The sequence below is a fragment of the Eleutherodactylus coqui genome, chromosome 4 (genome assembly GCF_035609145.1).
Source record: "Eleutherodactylus coqui strain aEleCoq1 chromosome 4, aEleCoq1.hap1, whole genome shotgun sequence".
Lineage (NCBI taxonomy): Eukaryota > Metazoa > Chordata > Amphibia > Anura > Eleutherodactylidae > Eleutherodactylus > Eleutherodactylus coqui.
This window is the reverse complement of record NC_089840.1, coordinates 27,207,426-27,227,874: the sequence shown is the minus strand read 5'-3', so window position 1 is coordinate 27,227,874 and position 20,449 is coordinate 27,207,426.

Below are 20,449 nucleotides of genomic sequence, written 5' to 3'. Positions count from 1 at the left end.
TAGTGCCCTCTAATGGGGGCTTTCCTACTATTGACTCTAACCTCCTAAGGATCAAGCCTATTCTTGCATTAAGGACCCCAGAAGTTTCTAGTTTCTATGTTGCCACATTCTGAGAGCCTTAACTATATTTCTCAGTGGTGCTAATTTGAAGAACTTATGGCTTGGGAACTGTTTAGTGTATACATAGTGTATAAGACACCCAACTATACACCTCCTCTCGTGAGATCTCTGGACCATTCCTCCAAAATATCACCGACTGTCTGTCCGCTGTCTCTAACACTATGTCCTCCCTTTTTCTCAAACTAAACCTCTCTAAAACTGACCTCCTTGTCTTTCTACCTTCTAACCGATCTCCCCTCAACATCTCCATTCCAGTGTCTGGCACCATTATAACCCCCAGACGGCATGCATGATGCCTTGGGGTCACACTGGACTCTGACCTCTCCTTTGCCCCCCATATCCAATCTCTGGCTCAAACATGCCACATGCACCTCAGAAATATTGCTAAAATACGTCCGTTCCTAACCACGGATACGCTAAAGACGCTTGTGGTTGCGCTCATCCACTCCCGGCTTGACTACTGCAACTCGCTACTCATTGGCCTCCCCCGCACTAGACTCGCTCTGCTTCAATCCATACTAAATGCAGCAGCTAGACTCATTTTTCTATCCAGTTGTTATTCAGACGCCTCTGCATTATGCCAGTCGCTGCATTGGCTGCCCATCCACTGCAGAACTAAATTTAAACTCCTCTACCTCACTCACAAAGCTCTGCATGGTGCTGCGCCACCATACATCGCCTCCCTACTGTCAGTACACCACCCAGCCCGCTCACTCCGATCGGATAACACCCTCAGACTAAACACCCCTGTAATACGAACCTCTCATGCTCGCCTACAGGACTTCACTAGAGCAGCACCCATCCTCTGGAATGCTCTACCCCAAGGCATCCGGACAATTCCCGATGCACGAAATTTCAGACGTGCCTTAAAAACGCACCTCTTCAGGGAAGCATACCAAATCTCCTGACCTAGTCCCTCGCCCCTCCCTATGGTGCTCCACCCTGTTTGCCTTCTGATAAGTGATCTGTACATAAAATTTCCTATTGCCTGTGTTCGCCAACCCCTGCACCTCCTGTACCACCCTTAACCCATTTGTGTCTAACCCAATGTATCTCCCATTGTTATTGCTGCAATTGTTGTATTGTTTTGCATTTATCCATGCCTGAAAGCGCTGCGGAATAAGTTGGCGCTATACAAATAAAGATTATTATTATTTATATTACATCCAGGCCTACATCCAGTGCTCTGCCACAGGTTTCCACAAGACCTGGGCATGATTGGTAAGGGTTGATACGGTATTCTTCACTATCTTTATCTCATATTTGTTGCAAGATGCAGCATAACGCACACCCAAAAACAGTTATACATTTCCTAAAATACATGTTGCCATCATATTGTTTAAAGAGTCCCAACAAACACACATTGCTCTCCAGCAGTGAAGGGTCTAATATTCGATCAATGACTATAGGTTCTTATTGAATGTACAAGGACTGAACTTGTGAAAGTTTTAAGCTTCAATACAAAGGATGTAATGCTTCCGAAAACATTAAGAAAAAAGACACACAGACAAGGCAAAACAATTACAAAATAAAATGGGATTAAAGATGAATACCAGACTTTTTAATTACTGAATAGACTAAGATTCAGGCATTAGGAGATACTCTGAACATGTTTCAGTCAGTCCTACAAAGCTGGACTGCAATTTCCTTAAGCCTAACAGTGATCCTTGCCATAACACCACATTTTAAGATGCTCTAGCCACACCTCTATGTCCCCTTCTTGGCCACATGATAGAGGTGGGTTGATTACCACAGGATAACGCACATTTGAAGACATATTCTTTATGTTGGTCATATTTTCCTGTCGGAGGGTCTTAGGAAGAGATTATGACTCGCATTGTCCTGAGCATATGTTTTCAGCCCATGGATGTCATAATTAAATTAAATAAAATTCTTCCATTCTTGGGTGCTGTCTTGTTTTCACACCTTACACATTGCGGCACAAATTACATCTTAACTTTATTCTGTGGGTCAGTATGATTACAATGATGCCAAATATATAAAGCTTTATTTTTACTGTACTAATTTAAAAAAATAATAAATATATTTGGAAAAAATAAAATTAATTATGTCACCATTTTCTGAGTACCATAACTTTTTACTTTTTCCATCCATATAGTTATATGAGGGCTTGTTTTTTGCAGGACGTTCTGTAGTTTCTATTGGAACTATGTTAGGGCTTAGTCAGACGGGCGTTTTTTCGCACGATTTGCGGATCGCATGACGGATGCGCATCCGCAAATTGCGTGACCGGTGTGCGCAAGTCGCCCGCAAATCGCCCGAAAATCTGCTCCTAGCCGTGTTTCATTAGAAACGGGCCGGAGCTGTCCAGCGCATTGCATTCAATGGAGACGGCAATAGAGCCGTCTCCATTTAAAGCAATGCACTGCGGGTGAGCCCGGGATGAATTGTCGGTAAGGGCTTAAATATATAAGCCCTTCCCTGCAATGCATCCTAAAATGTGTTAAAATTAAAAAAAATTGTATACTCACCTTCTCCCGGCAGCCGGAGCTCCGGGCGGCCGTCCTGCAGTGGGTGTGAAGGGGGTGTGAGTCAGACCTGCCCCCTGATTGGCTCAGCGCTGAGCCAATCAGAGGCATGCCTCACTCACACCCATTCATGAATTCATGAATGGATGTGAGTCAGACCTGCCCCTGATTGGCTCAGCGCTGAGAGGCAGCAGTCACTCACCCATTCATGAATTCATGAATGGGTGTGTGAGTGTTTTCAGCCTCTGATTGGTCAGGGCTGTGACCAATCAGAGGCAGATCATTCAGCAGGCGGGGATTTTAAAGCCCCGCCGGCTGAATAGTGCCAAGAAGCAGTTCAAGAGAACTGACAGCGGCCGCGGCTGGACTCCGGCTGCAGCGGAAAGATGAGTATACAATTTTTTTTTATTTTAACACATTTTAGGATGAATTGCAGGGAAGGGCTTATATATTTAACCCCTTCCCGACAATTCACCCTGCGCACGCCGGCAGCTTATTGCTTTCAATAGAGCGGCTGTATTGCCGCTCCATTGAATTCAATGGGCAAACATCGTTCTTCTCTGCCACAGCTGTTACAGCTGTGGCAGAGAAGAATGATTTGTCTTCTATATGTTCTCAATGGGATCGGCGCTGCTGCCGCCGGCCCCATTGAGCGCATATACAGAAGAGAACAGGAATCGCAGATCGCAGATAGGTGCGATCTGCGATTTTTTGTTCTATAATTTATCGGACGAGCGCATAAAAAGCGCTCATGTGTCCGATACCATTGCAAAGCAATGGTTTTATAAAATCGCCGGACGCATGCGCATGCGCAAATCGCGGCTAAAAACTCCCGTCTGACTAAGGCCTTAGAGTGAATGTGACATTTTGATCACTTTTTATGACTTTTCTTTCTTGGAGACAGGGTGACCAAAAAAAGCACAATTCTGGGGTTCTGGTTTTTTTTCTAACTAAGTTCACTGTGCAGGATAAGTAATGTGGTACTTAGATAGATCAGCCTTTTAGCAAAGTAACCCATTTATTTCAAAATATGTTTTTGTTCTTTTGACTTTTTTATTATAAATAAGGGAAAAAGTTTTATTTTTAACTTTTGTTTCCATTTGATTTTTCTACTAATTAATACAACTTTTTTTTAACTTACTTTCATACATTTTTTTGGTCCTCAGAGGGGAATTAAACTTGCGATTGTTTGATCGCTGATACAGTATATTGTAATACCATAGTATTACAATATTACATTACATTGCATTTTGACAGGAAGTCTATCAAAACGTGCCTCATGCATACTTTGATAGGTAATCAGTCATGGCAGTCCTGGGGACCTTCAGAAAGTCACGTTTGCCATGGGAACTAAACAGCACCTTGCGATCGTGTCACAAAAGAAAGGGGGGGCATTCAGGATCCCTGAACTCTGATTGGGGCATTTAAATGCCACTGTGTGAATTGGTTCGGCTAAAGTCAACACAGCTCAGACAGAATTTGAATATCGCCTAATGGGGTCAGAAGTTAACATATGGGAGAATTTAGACATAATTTATGACTACTCATTCAGGAATCATACGCCACTAGGCATGTCACATATAGTACAAGACACCATTAATAACAAATTATATTTTATGAGGGTCCATTTAGAGATTTAAAAGGAACTGTCTTGCTGAATCAGAACTTACTGTTGCTAGAAGTTGCTGTAAATTGTTTTTTTTTTATTAAGATGACAAGCATACAGGTTAATTTTAGCATTTGTTACATTGCAAATAAAAACTTGTACAGACATCGTAGTTGTAGATTACAAAAGAAAATGTTTAACTTTTAAAAGGGTATGGAAATATCGAGCATGGAAGGGAGTAGGGGTTGGGACGTGGGAAGAGTAGGGGGGGCAGGGGGAGAGTGGGGGGGGGGCAGGGGGAGAGTGGGAGGGGGGGACAAGGGGAGAGTGGAGGAAGGGGGGAAAGACCCGTGTAGTAGAAGAAATAATGCAACCTAAATTGTGTCTCTGTAAGAGACGGTACTCGGAATATTGAGGAAGAAGTATGGCAATGTATTACTGTATATATCACCAAGGATGCCTATGAACCCAGTTCGTCCTGTACATGGCTGGAAGATGTGAGAAGTTTAGAGGTTTTCCCTAGACCTTTTTATGAAGTTCCTGTTCTACATGGTACATTGTATCATGTTAACAATCTTATAGCACTTCATTAATTAGTGTGAAAAAATAGTGAGATTAAAACTTCTACCCAACAGATTTCACCTGCATAGGCGATAAACCCAATATTTGTGAGGAACGTTAGGTCATCAAGTCTGATTTTAAAGGTCAAAAAGGTCATTATGTCGCCTCATGACTGTCAGGATTATTGATTTTAAAAGTTTTAATGATGCACAATTCGTCTGCTCCCTGTCAGTCATGAGAAACACAAGAATTACATTATCCCGTGATTTAAAACAGCATCAGTTCTTCTAGGTACACTTGCTCACAGCATTTGAAGAAACTATGCAGAGTGGTTGTTCCAAGCATCTTGGAGAACTAAGCTCAAATCCTTCTGTCTCTTCATGTAATCCCAGACAGACTGGATGATGATGAGATCAGGGCTCTGTGGGGTCAAATCATCACTTCCAGGACTCCCTGTTCTTCTCTATGCTGGATATAGTCCTTTACCTTTTGATGCTTTTGGGCGCACATGTACTCCCTCTAGCATCGGGGCTTGTATGGGGCAAAATTGTGAGTCAATCTCATTACATACAGGGAAGGTGACAGCTCTTTCTGACTGCTGGCACCCTCCTGCAACAGGTGCAATCAGTGATTATGCTAATCGTGGCTGTTAACCCTTTAAGTTCCAAACGGCCAACTCCTGCAAAAAGAATTTGAATTCACCATCACAATGTCAGAGTTCCATAGTCTCACTGCTCTTACAGTAAATAAATTATCTTCTATGTTGGTGTAGAAACTTTCTTTCCTCTAGACGTAGAGAGCGCCCCCTTGTTACAGTCATAGTTCGGAGTATAGATTGTAGGAGAGATCAGTATTGTCCCCTGATTTATCCATACATAGTTATTAGGTCGCCCCTCAGCTGTCTTTTTTTTTTAAAGTGAATAATCCCAATTTTGATAACCTCTTGGGTATTGTAGTCTGCCCATTCCATTTATTTTCTTGCACACCTTTGAACCTGCTTAGCTCTGATATGTCTTTTTGAGTACTTATACTGATAACTGTACACAATATTCCATGTGTGGTTTGACCAGTAATTTGTAAAGAGGAAAGTTCTCATCATCTGCCCCTGAACCTCTTTTAATGCCCCCCATGATCCTATTTGCCTTGGCAGCAGCTGCCTGACACTAGTTGTTCCAGTTAAGTTTACAGTTAAAGGGGTTGTCTCACGCCGAAACGGGTTTTTTTTTTATTCAATAGGCCTACCGTTCGGCGCGAGACAAACCCAAGGGATGGGTTAAAAAAAAAAAGTTTATTACTTACCCGAATCCCCGCGCTGCGGCGACTTCTTTCTTCCTTTACCAAGATGGCCGCCGGGATCTTCACCCACGATGCACCGCGGGTCTTCTTCCATGGTGCACCGTGGGCTCTGTGCGGTCCATTGCCGATTCCAGCCTCCTGATTGGCTGGAATCGGCACACGTGACGAGGCAGAGCTACGAGGACCAGCTCTCCGGCACGAGCGGCCCCATTCACCAGGGAGAAGACCGGACTGCGCAAGCGCGTCTAAAAACGCCAGAAGACAGCGAATTTAGATGGATCCATGGCGACGGGGACGCTAGCAACGGAGCAGGTAAGTGAATGACTTCTGTATGGCTCATAATTAATGCACGATGTACATTACAAAGTGCATTAATATGGCCATACAGAAGTGTATAACCCCACTTGATTTCACGAGACAGCCCCTTTAACTAAACTCTCGAAGTCCTTTTCCATGTCAGTGTTTCCCAGTGGTTTCCCATTTAGTGTGTGATGTTGACATGTATTTCCTCTGCCCATGTGCAGAACCTTACATTTATCAGTGTTACACCTCATTTACCACTTTTCTGCCCCCAACTTAGGGTGGTTTCACACGAGCGTGTGCATACATAAGTGCATACTCATGTACGTGCACAAACACACGTGAATGCAGGTCCGTGCATTGCCTTCAATGGAGCCACGGCTGCTTCCGGCGGCTCCATTGAAGGCAATGGTCTGCCGGCACCATTGAATTGTTTTTCAGGGAAGGGCTTTACATATAAAACAAAAATTTTAGTGTTAAAAAATAAATAAATAAATAAATAAATACTTACCTGTTTGCCGCTGCGTGTCTCCTGCAGGGATGAAGAACACATCTGCCGCATGCGGCAGATGTTTCCTTCATCCCCACGAGGAAAAAGAATTCCCTGCTGCACCTGCCGCATCTGTGACAGATGCAGCAAAGGAATTCTTCATCCCTGTGGGGAATAAAGAATTCCCTACCACAGCTGTCACAGATGACAGCTGCTGTAGGAGATCCTGTAATTGTTTTTCAGGTAAGGGCTTTAAATATAAGCCCTTCCCTGAAAAACAAAGAAAAGTGGTGATAAAAATACACACAAAAAAAACATACTTACCTTCCCTCAGCTGCCGGGGTTTAGCTGCATCCTCTCTGTGCTGTCACCGCCCCTGCAATGCAGTTCTTTCAGCAGGTGGGGATTTAAAATCCCCGCCTGCAAAAAGGGCTGCCTCTGATTGGCTGAGGTGCTCAGCCAATCACAGGCAGCTCTAGCCAGTCATTCATTCAGCGAGAGTTGCCTGTGATTGGCCGAGGTGCTCAGATAGAACTGCTTTGAAGCTGAAGGAAGGTGAGTACTTTTTTTTTTCAACACCACTATTCCTTGTTTTTCAGGGAAGGGCTTATATTTAAAGCCCTTCCCTGAAAAACAATTACAGGATACCGGCAGATGGATTTCCTTCATTCACAGCAGGGATGAATAATTCCTTTGCTGCATCTGTCACAGATGTGGCAGGTGCAACAGGGAATTCTTTTTCCTCGCGAGGATGAAGACAATATCTGTGGCAGATGTGTTCTTCATTCCCCGCAGGGACACGGCAGCAGCGGGCAGGTAAGTTTGTTTTTTTTACACTAAAATTCTTGTTTTACAGGGAAGGGCTTATATGTAAAGCTCTTACCTGAAAAACAATTCAGGGGTGCCAGCAGACCATTGTCTTTAATGTGGTGCACGCATGTCCTATCTTTGCAGGCACACGCCTGTAAAGCACGGACATGTGCACACACCATAGGGAATGCATTAGTCCTAATAGAAGCGTGTTTTTTGCGTGCGTATGTAGTTGTTTCAGGGTATTTGCCCCTCATTAATATACAGTGATTTGCTGGCTGAGTGAGAGGCGTTTGATGTGGGTCAGGAAGGATACAGTTTCTCCTTAGGGAGAGCACATAGTGAGCAGACTTATAAAGCCATCCATGCTCCTCTGGGAAATCTATGCAATTGAAAAGTTAAAACAATGCCTCGGCAGCGCCACTTATTGGAATACAAGCCTTGCAACTGGGAATATAAGCCAAAGACAAATATGTGTGCCTAAATAGCCCTATTAATTGTAATGGACCCATGCTCTGTCCTTGTACAGTCAATTGCACACATGTACAACACACATATAAGAATTGGACAGCACACAGACGGGTGACCATATGCTTTCCGATGTGTTTTGTGCCTGGTTTTCATGGGTGTAACATGTACACAACCGTGTTATCGTGACCTAAGAGGTTTTCTGAGATTTTCAATTGATTACATGTGCCATGCATTGCAGTAAAGGAGCTGCAAATTGCCCGTGCATGCCACAGTTCTATTAATTAGTGGGGATCCCAGGATTGGGTCCTCGCAATCATACATTGCTAATCAATCCTAAGGATACGGCATCACTTGAAAGTTCCATAAAACACTTTTTTTAAGAGTACTATCAGACACATAGTTAAGTCCATCAAAAGATGGCTTTAGAGCAACAATAACTGCTTGTAAATGTGTGCCCATCGTGCCCGTACCGTGCCCTTTTCCTCCATCACTGAGTTTAGCTCAGCTTGAAATCCCTGATAAAAGGGACCGCATGCTGAGCTCTCCAAGGGCAGCGCTGTTCTCTAAATACATGCAAATTAAGCTAGTTAGCTACTGATTGGCTGTTTAGCCCATTAGTAGCTAATACAAACTGATCACTCAAAACTGTCAGTTTCAGCTGAATTTTGAGCGATCAACTGTGTGTGTAAATGGAGCTTTCCACAACTGACTGTCCGCTGTGATTTGTCATAGCGTGATCCACAGCGATAAATATGATAACTATGGAAAGCACAGCCCAGTGTACACGAGCGGAAAATCGCTCGCGTCTAAAAAGAGCGGAACGCCGAAATTCTCCGCGATGAACCTATAATTAAGATAGGTTCATCGCGGAAAATCTGAGTGACATTAGAGCTCCCCCGTGGCGGAATATCGCTTGCGATATTCCATCCCTCCCATGGCAGTCAGCCTTAGAATATGCACTTCAAACAAGTTTCTTCTGTTTGTTAGCTTACAAGCTGCATGTTCCATCAATTTCGGTTTGTGGAAGAGTAGGATAAGACTTAAATTAATGCAGTCCTTTACTTCCCTCCTACTGATGTTAGCTGTAGGCACATATAAATAGATAGAAATAGATAAAATAACTTGAATACCTTACTCAAAGAAGGAATTTCAAACCACATGTGTGATAGGAGGACTTGTTAGTCAAATCCTGTGATTACAGCAGCATCAGCACTGATTTCAGCAGCATGTACTAACAGAAAAGAATACATTAAGAGTGGCAATTGTAATGTGAGCCAGCAGGAATGTGGAAGAAGTCTTTGGGTTGCAGTTTCACTGTATCTGTAGTATGGCAATTAATGGTAACAGCTTCCTGTTGGTGAATATGAATGCAGATGGTGGTGTTATGTATGGCATGTAGGTAACAGGTGGAGATGGAGAAAGCACGTCCCTTTTTTTAATTTTTTTATTTAATCTGCAAACGTAACTTGTGTCCTCATATCACTCCATAGGAGGGTCAGTGTATTTTAACTTTGCATAGTTTTAACAGGTATTTCACACTTATAACTTGTATTCACATAGTCATGTCTGAGGAACTCCTTCAAATGAACATCTTTTTCGTAGTACTCCATACTCAAAGTTGAACCCCATACTATTTCTTGAAGGTCTGGCAATAATGCATCCTCATGCACCATAAGTGCCAGAGTACATTAGCAATTGCAGAGTCCCCGACACTGCAGACTCAGTGCACCGCAGGTGCACCACAACATTACCTGTACACTCTTGTCTCATGTAAACTCAAATTAACACACAGCACCACTGCTAAGAAGTGCCCAAACCCATCACAGAACTATATATTTAAACATGGCATCGCTTCACTTTACTCAGTTACAACTCCTTTAGTTGCATCCATTAGTACATCATTCTCCCTAGTGTGCACACCCTAACACTTGTTGGACTGGTCTTACACATCTTGCATCTGTCTTACTATCTGAGCCTATGGCACTGTCTGAAAGGAGACTCCCCTTCATTCCACGTGGTCCTGGGACATTTTTCGCCCCTGCTCACGAGCCCATTTGATGGCCCCAGCACTCCCCTGTGCTGTTCCCCAGCATGAGCATAGTGCTGCTGTCACTTTCTTCCATGGTCTCCGCCACATCACTGACTCCTGGTTTGCCAGGCCACTGATTCTGCTGGTCTGATAAAGCTGCGTCTGAAACTGTGACACAGCTCCAAAAACTTTTATAGCATGCCAGCAGGGTGCCTGGTTAGTTTCCAGGACCATAGAGGAAAGCAGGGCTACAGCCTTTTCTCTATTATGAGGGCCGTCTTCTGGGCAGTAATGTGCTAGCTACGTCACCGGCTGTGTCACCTGGGTGTGGAGCCCCACTTTACTAGTGCCACCAGCACTTTAATAATAGCCCCCCAGGCCTCTCTCTGCATCCCTTCCTCAGCTGTGTCTCTCTAGCCGGGGAGGGAAGCTTCTCTCCACATAGCAGTACTCACAGGCGCCACCAAGCGCCATCTTCCGCCAAGGCTTAACCACCAAGGCTCCAGAACCGCTCTATTGTAATACGGAACACTGTCAGTGCTACCCTCTTACACATGAAGAGAAAATATTTTAATATACAGTTTCACGGAAATCAGAGTTAATAGAGTGAGGTCCTTTGCTCAAGATCGTCATTAGAGATGAGCGAGCACCAAAATGCCCGGGTGCTCGTTACTCGGGACGAAATTTTCGCGATGCTCGAGGGTTCGTTTCGAATAACGAACCCCATTAAAGTCAATGGGCGACCCGAGCATTTTTGTATATCGCCGATGCTCGCTAAGGTTTTCATTTGTGAAAATCGGGGCAATTCAAGAAAGTGATGGAAACGACACAGAAACGGATAGGGCAGGCGAGGGGCAACATGCTGGGCTGCATCTCAAGTTCCCAGGTCCCACTATTAAGCCACAATACCGGCAAGAGTGGGCCCCCTCCTCCCAACAATTCTTACTTCTGAAAAGCCCTCATTAGCAATGCATACCTTAGCTAAGCACCACACTACCTCCAACTAAGCACAATCACTGCCTGCATGACACTCCACTGCCACTTCTCCTGGGTTACATGCTGCCTAACCCCCCCCCCCCCTGCATGACCCAGTGTCCACAGCACACACCAAAGTGTCCCTGCGCAGCCTTCAGCTGCCCTCCTGCCACACGCTGGCCTCATAGCCACACCACCCTCATGTCTATTTATAAGTGCGTCTGCCATGAGGAGGAACGGCAGGCACACACTGCAGAGGGATGGCAGGGCCAGGCAGCAATCCTCTTTAAAAGGGGCGGGGCGATAGCCCACAATGCTGTACAGAATCAATGAGAAATCCAATCCAGTGCCACCTCCATCTGGTGCTGCACACGCGGGTATAGCAATGGGGAACCTATGTGCCACACACTATTCATTCTGTCAAGGTGTCTGCATGCCCCAGTCAGACCGGGGTTTTTTATAAATAGTCACATGCAGGTACAACTCTGCAATGGAAATTCCATGTGCACCCACAGCATGGGTGGCTCCCTGGAACCCACCGGCTGTACATAAATGTATCCCATTGCAGTGCCCTGGACAGCAGAGCTAACGTCAGATTAAATGCAGGTGGGCTTCGCCCCACACTGCATGCCCCAGCCTGACCGGGGTTTTTAATTCATAGACACAGGCAGGTACAACTCCCTATTGTGAAGTCCCTGTGGACCGACAGCATGGGTGGCTCCCTGGAACCCACCGGCGGTACATAAATATATCCCGTTGCAGTGCCCAGCACAGCTGAGGTAATGTCATGTTTAATGCAGGTGGGCTTCGGCCCACACTGCATGCCCCAGTCAGACTGGGGTTCTTTAGAAGTGGACACATGCAGTTACAACTCCGTGTGGACCAACAGCATGGGTGGGTGCCAGGAAGCCACCGGCGGTACATAAATATATCCCAATGCAGTGCCCAGCACAGCTGATGTAACATCAGCTTTAATGCAGGTGGGTAAAAAATTAATTGGATTACACTGTAGGCGAGGGCCCAAAAAAATTGGTGTACCAACAGTACTAATGTACCTCAGAAAAATTCCCCATGCCCAACCAAGAGGGCAGGTGAAACCCATTAATCGCTTTGGTTAATGTGGCTTAATTTGTAACGAGGCCTGGAGGCAGCCCAGTTAAAATAAAAATTGGTTCAGGTGCAAGTTTCAACGCTATAATGAGCATTGAAACGTATAAAAATTGTTTACAAAAATTATATGACTGAGCCTTGTGGGCCTAAGAAAAATTGCCCGTTCGGCATGATTATGTGAGGTTTCAGGAGGAGGAGCAGGAGGAGGAGGATGAATATAATACACAGATTGATGAAGCTAAAAGGTCCCCGTTTTTGATGGTGATAGAGAACGATGCTTCCATCCGCGGGTGCAGCCTACGTATTGCTTAGGTATCACTGCTGTCCGCTGGTGGAGAAGAGAAGTCTGGGGAAATCCAGGCTTTGTTCATCTTTATGAGTGTAAGCCTGTCGGTTGACAGGGGTGTACGCTTATCCGTGATGATTCCCCCAGCCGCACTAAACACCCTCTATGACAAGACGCTAGCCGGAGGACAAGCAAGCACCTCCAGGGCATACAGCGCGAGTTCAGGCCACGTGTCCAGCTTTGACACCCAGTAGTTGTAGGGGGCAGAGGCGTCACCGAGGACGGTCGTGAGATCGGCTACGTACTCCCTCACCATCCTTTTACAGTGCTCCCGCCAACTCAGCCTTGACTGGGGAGCGGTGACACAGTCTTGCTGGGGAGCCAGAAAGCTGTCAAAGGCCTTGGAGAGTGTTCCCCTGCCTGTGCTGTACATGCTGCCTGATCTCTGCGCCTCCCCTGCTACCTGGCCCTCGGAACTGCGCCTTCTGCCACTAGTGCTGTCGGATGGGAATTTTACCATCAGTTTGTCCGCCAGGGTCCTGTGGTATAGCATCACTCTCGAACCCCTTTCCTCTTCGGGTATGAGAGTGGAAAGGTTCTCCTTATACCGTGGGTCAAGCAGTGTGTACACCCAGTTATCCGTAGTGGCCAGAATGCGAGTAACACGAGGGTCACGAGAAAGGCATCCTAACATGAAGTCAGCCATGTGTGCCAGGGCACCTGTACGCAACACATGGCTATCCTCACTAGGAAGATCACTTTCAGGATCCTCCTCCTCCTCCTCCTCAGGCCATAAACGCTGAAAGGATAACAGGCAAGCAGCATGGGTACCCTCAGCAGTGAGCCAAGCTGTCTCTTCCCCCTCCTCCTCATGCTCCTCCACCTCCTCCTCCTCCTCCTCAACGCGCTGAGATATAGACAGGAGGGTGCTCTGACTATCCAGCGACATACTGTCTTCCCCCGCCTCCGTTTCCGCCCGCAAATCATCAGCCTTTATGCTTTGCAGGGAACTTCTCAACAGGCATAGCAGGGAAATGGTGACGCTAAAGATTGCAGCATCGCCGTTCACCATCAGGGTGGACTGCTCAAAGTTTCCAAGGACCTGGCAGATATCTGCCATCCAGGCCCACTCCTCTGTAAAGAATTGAGGAGGCTGAATCCCACTTCGCCGCCCATGTTGGAGTTGGTATTCCACTATAGCTCTACGCTGCTCATAGAGCCTGGCCAACATGTGGAGCGTAGAGTTCCACCGTGTGGGCACGTTGCACAGCAGTCGGTGCACTGGCAGATTAAACCGATGTTGCAGGGTGCGCAGGGTGGCAGCGTCCGTGTGGGACTTGCGGAAATGTGCGCAGAGGCGGCGCACCTTTCCGAGCAGGTCTGACAAGCGTGGGTAGCTTTTCAGAAAGCGCTGAACCACCAAATTAAAGACGTGGGCCAGGCATGGCACGTGCGTGAGGCTGCCGAGCTGCAGAGCCGCCACCAGGTTACGGCCGTTGTCACACACGACCATGCCCGGTTGGAGGCTCAGCGGCGCAAGCCAGCGGTCGGTCTGCTCTGTCAGACCCTGCAGCAATTCGTGGGCCGTGTGCCTCTTCTCTCCTAAGCTGAGTAGTTTCAGCACGGCCTGCTGACACTTGCCCTCCGCTCTGCTGCCACGCCGCGCGACACCGACTGCTGGCGACGTGCTGCTGCTGACACATCTTGATTGCGAGACAGAGGTTGCGTAGGAGGAGGAGGAGGAGGGTGGTTTAGTGGAGGAAGCATACACCGCCGCAGATACCAGCACCGAGCTGGGGCCCGCAATTCTGGGGGTGGGTAGGACGTGAGCGGTCCCAGGCTCTGACTCGGTCCCAGCCTCCACTAAATTCACCCAATGTGCCGTCAGGGAGATATAGTGGCCCTGCCCGCCTGTGCTTGTCCACGTGTCCGTTCTTAAGTGGACCTTGGCAGTAACCGCGTTGGTGAGGGCGCGTACAATGTTGCGGGAGACGTGGTCGTGCAGGGCTGGGACGGCACATCGGGAAAAGTAGTGGTGACTGGGAACCGAGTAGCGCGGGGCCGCCCTCGCCATCATGCCTTTGAAAGCCTCCGTTTCCACAAGCCTATATGGCAGCATCTCCAGGCTGATCAATTTGGCTATGTGCACGTTTAACACTTGAGCGTGCGGGTGCGTGGCGGCGTACTTGCGCTTGCACTAGCGACGGCTGGACGGTGCGCTGAGAGACATTGCTGGATGGGGCCGAGGACAGCGGAGGTGAGGGTGTGGGTGCAGGCCAGGAGACGGTAGTGCCTGTGTCCTGAGAGGGGGGTTGGATCTCAGTGGCAGGTTGGGGCACAGGGGGTGAGGCAGTGGTGCAAACCGGAGGCAGTGAACGGCCTTCGTCCCACCTTGTGGGGTTCTTGGCCATCATATGTCTGCGCATGCTGGTGGTGGTGAGGCTGGTGGTGGTGGCTCCCCGGCTGATCTTGGCACGACAAAGGTTGCACACCACTGTTCATCGGTCGTCTGCACTCTCAGTGAAAAATTGCCAGACCTTTGAGCACCTCGGCCTCTGCTGGGTGGCATGGCACGAAGGGACGCTTTGGGAAACAGTTGGTGGATTATTCGATCTGGCCCTGCCTCTACCCTTGGCCACCGCACTGCCTCTTCCAACCTGCCCTGCTGCTGCACTTGCCTCCCCATCTGAAGACCTGTCCTCAGTAGGCTTAGCAAACCAGGTGGGGTCAGTCACCTCATCGTCCTGCTGCTCTTCCTCCGAATCCTCTCTGCGCTCCTCCCTCGGACTTACTCCAATTACTAGTACCTGAGTGATAGACAACTGTGTCTCATCGTCATCGTTCTCCTCACCCACTGAAAGCTCTTGAGACAGTTGCCGGAAGTCCCCAGCCTCATTCCATGGAACCCGGGAACTTTCCAAAGGTTGGGCATCGGTCACGACAAACTCCTCCGGTGGGAGAGGATTCGGAACCCTTGCTGGCCATTCTGGGCAGGGGCCCGGGAACAGTTCCTGGGAGTCTGCCTGCTCCTCAGAATGTGTCATTGTAATGGAGTGAGGAGGCTGGGAGGAAGGAGGAGCAGCAGCCAGAGGATTCAGAGTTGCAGCAGTGGACGGCGTAGAACTCTGGGTGGTGGATAGATTGCTGGATGCACTTTCTGCCATCCACGACAGGACCTGCTCACACTGCTCAGTTTCTAATAAAGGTCTACCGCGTGGACCCATTAATTGTGAGATGAATGTGGGGACGCCAGAAACGTGCCTCTCTCCTAATCCCGCAGCAGTCGGCTGCGATACACCTGGATCAGGAGCTCGGCCTGTGCCCACACCCTGACTTGGGCCTCCGCGTCCTCGCCCGCGTCCAAGTCCACGTCCTCTAGGCCTACCCCTACCCCTCAGCATGGTGTATTACAAGTAGTGCAGAAACAGAACGCTGTAATTAAATGTTCCGCTTATTGGCCTGTGGTTGGAGGCTGACTTCGCTTACAGAACGCACAGCAGAGGCAGGAAGAATTTTGCGCAAGCCTGCTGTAACACTTAGCTGGCTGCGTATTAATTAGGACTACTACCCCCAGCAGAGGCGCAGTACACTGAGGACGGTCACAGGCAGCCCAAATAGAATGTTTTTTTCCCAAATTTTATTGGAAAGGCCCACTGCCTATATAGACAGTATACGTCTTTCACCTTTTTCACTGTCCCTGCCTCAGCACTACTGGCCCTATACTATGTAAAATTACTGCAGACTGTTTCCCTCTGTGCAGGATGACAGCGGTGATGTAAGGGGCAACGCAGAGCCAGGAAAGAATTTTGCGCAAGCCTGCTGTAACACTTAGCTGGCTGCGTATCAATTAGGACTACTACCCCCAGCAGAGACGCAGTACACTCAGGACGGTCACAGGCAGCCCAAATGGAATGTTTTTTCCCAAATTTTGTTGGCAAAGCCCACTGCCTATATAGACAGTATATGTCTTTCACCTTTTTCACTGTCCCTGCCTCAGCACTACTGGCCCAATACTATGTAAAATTACTGCAGACTGTTTCCCTCTGGACAGGATGACAGCGGTGATGTAACGGGCAACGCAGAGCCAGGAAAGAATTTTGCGCAAGCCTGCTGTAACACTTAGCTGGCTGCGTATTAATTAGGACTACTACCCCCAGCAGAGACGCAGTACACTCAGGACGGTCACAGGCAGCCCAAATAGAATGTTTTTTCCCAAATTTTTTTGGAAAAGCCCACTGCCTATATAGACAGTATACGTCTTTCACCTTTTTCACTGTCCCTGCCTCAGCACTACTGGCCCTATACTATGTAAAATTACTGCAGACTGAGGACGCAATGCTCTGCACGGTCGATATACAATAAAAAAAAAAAAAGTGCAACACTGCAAAAAGCAGCCTCAACAGTACTGCACACGGTCAGATGTGGCCCTAAGAAGGACCGTTGGGGTTCTTGAAGCCTAAAATACTCCTATCGCTCTCTCTGTAGCAGCTCCGGCACCAGTAGCACTTTCCCTGAACTATGTCAGAATGCATCTGAGGCGAGCCGCGGGAGGGGCCGATTTACATACTCGGGTGACACCTGATCTCGCCAGCCACTCACTGCAGGGGGGTGGTATAGGGCTTGAACGTCGCAGGGGGAAGTTGTAATGCCTTCCCTGTCTTTCTATTGGCCAGAAAAGCGCACTAACGTCTCAGAGATGAAAGTGAAAGTAACTCGAACATCGCGTGGTGCTCGCCTCTAGTAACGAGCATCTCGAACACGCTAATACTCGAACGAGCATCAAGCTCGGACAAGTACGTTCGCTCATCTCTAATCGCCATCTTTTCACCATAGTAAGAAGATGTTCCAAGGAGCATCTCTCACCAAAGAGGACATCGCAACCACTGGGTGCCAACATCTAGAAGCAAATAGCATAAACATCTCTTGACAGAGCATGGTAAACCCATGTTCTTTTTTTTTTTCAAAGCTGGTCATCTTGTGCCACAAGATGTGTCGAACCAAGAGGAAATGTAAGGACATATTAGTAGGAAGTGACTGACCATCAATCATATTCTACGTTGCCAGTGTTGTCAGAATATAATCAGTTTAATACCGCTGTGTGATAACAACATAGGGCACAAATGTATTTCATCTCCTAAGCAGAGATGAGAAGACGGCTGTGATTACATTTAGTAATGAGTTTATTATTAAACCATCATTGTTCTTCCCCTAGTGAACCAGTGAAGCGAACTGATAACCTTGACTGAATGTACAGTTTTGTAGAGAGAATTTGCATCCGCTAATGTCATCCTCTCATCTGTACATATTTTCCATTGTGATGATGTGAGTTCTGAGAATTGTCCTTTGTATCTTGTTGAAGTGTTCAAAATACAGAAAATATTAAACTGAGGCCTCATGCGCATGGCAGTACTACATATATGTTATACTGACACTTAAAGGGGTTGTGCCAAGGGCAGAACCTATGTTCATATGCCCCGTTAGGGCACATGAATGCCATAGGACTGTACCCATTGTTTGGGACCCCCCTCTATGACCCAGAAACTTAGAGCTACTCAGTAAGTGCTTCATTTCTGTCAGACCTTATTCTGTCCTGGTATTACATTCATCTCAATGTCTGTCTTATAATCCTTCATTTTCCCTGCAGTGGCTACTACAGAGGAAATGTTTGGTTGGCTATGGCTTCCCCTGACAAAATCTTCTGCTTTCCAAAGGTGCTAAGAGAGGGACCCAGCATGATCAGCTGGTAATGACCGATTCTGATAGGGGTTGTGCATGTGTCGGCAGTGGAGGTATTCAAAATACAATGCAGCAGATGAAGCAACAAAAGTGTACAATACTTATTTAAGAACACAGAAATAAAAATAAACAATGGAGTGATAATAGTTACACAATTAAATATATACCCTCAAATATCTATGCACTATCTAAGGCTAAGTAAATGTAGAAGGCTGGTCTCCGTATCCACTAGCAATGTCTCTTTAAGAGACTTAGTCTATGAATAGTTTAATATGTAAGCTCTAAGTTCTACCGCAGGCCTGTTGATCACCTCTATTTTAACCCTTTTCCGGTGTGTAACCTTGTAAACTTTTCAGAGGCTGGCCACACTTACGGTTTGTTGCATGGGAGTCGTAGTATATTTTTAAAGGGATTTCCCATTCTGTATGTTGTTTGTTATTCAGCCTTGTTACTTAATAAGAATTAGAGGGATTTCCAATTACTTGTCTATAATATAACAACCCTTCCCTTTCTCCTTACGATATCTGCTGACTTGAGCAGGACTGCATGTAAAGGTCATGTCCAAACTTGTCCTCCTCATTCTCTGTGCAGTGATTATATTGAATGGCGACTTTATTAGAGCCTCCAGCCCTCTTACCATTGGAGTTTCCCTGTATGGAAATTACCTCCGTGACCCTGGAGTGCGGCATAAAATCACGTAACAAGTTTCTTGTGGATCAGTTTCAGTCTTAATCCACATTAGATGGGAAAATCCAGCAATTTTAGTAATTTCGAACAAGGCCTGGTCATTGGTGCAAAACTAGTGGGGCCCAGGATATCACTGCCAGCTTTCTGGGTTTTTTTCATGTAACGGTATGGAGAGTGTACCAAGAAAAGCGTGACCGAGGAAAACATCCGAGAAAAGGGGTTATTGTAGATGTTACAACTCATATACAAAAAGGGTCAGAGGAAAATTTAAAAATATATATAATTTCACCATTAGGCCATTTATTATGGTTAATAAATTGGCTTCTGTGGCCATTAACCCCTCCCCAACGTATGCCTTACATGTGTGGCATACATTGGGTATCAGCGTTTGGAGAACCAAGCCCACTCCATGCACAGTGGTTGTCAGCCATCTTTGACAGTTGACACCCCCCCACAACAATCATGATTGGAGATCTAATTCTGACATTTAAATGCCCCAATCGGTATTTGGGGGTTCCAAATAATTCCCTTGCAATATCATCATGAGGAGTTGTCCATATTGCATGGCAGCTGGGGTTATCTGAAGACCCAAGGGCTGCCATGAATGATCGTCCATCAAGATAGATTGCCAGTCATTTACTGTATGAGTAATCAAACGATTGCAAATTATGGGTACTGCATCAGTAAACGTCCAAATTATGTGGGGAATATTTACACGACAGCGGCGGAGAGGTGAGTATATATATTTTTACACAAACAGGGATGACTTTCAGGAAAGGGCTAATATGTCAAGCCCTTCCCTGAAGATCACTGCAGGGGTTGCCGGCAGCCTATTGCTTTCAATGGGCATGGACCTGCATTCATGCGTGTTTGTGCACTTATGTGGGTGCGCGGTTTTGTGCGCACCTATGTATACAAACGCACACGCTCGTATGAATGCACCCTTATGGGTGACCAGGGGTATGTGGGAAGGGGCAGCTATTAGGGAATGGTGTAGGAGAAATGTGTACAAAGTTAAGAATGCCTGTCATGGGGTAAAATGCGTGAGAGATGTCTCTAAGAAGATATCAATGGAGTTAAATCATTTGCTAATGGACAGTAATTAATGCAAATGAGTGATGAAATAATCCTCCACAGCACCACCTATTGGAATGTAGTGCTAGTGGTGCTGTGAAGGATTATGCCATAGCTCATTTGCATATATTTTTTCCCCAGAGAGCATTGCATGACCTATAAGGTACCCTACACCCTTTGGTACTCTCCACAAGGAGAATCATTACTTCCTCTGACATATAGTAGCTCATAAAGATGTTCAGCAAAAACAAGTACTACTGTGCTACAAAAGTAAGAAATGAGATGGTATTAAGTGTATTCATCATGTATATTCTATAGGATTGGTAAAGCATAAGAGCAGAACTGTGTTTTTAATGGCCAGCTACACTAGCTGACAACAGAGTGACTGAGATAAATGAGATTGTGAATG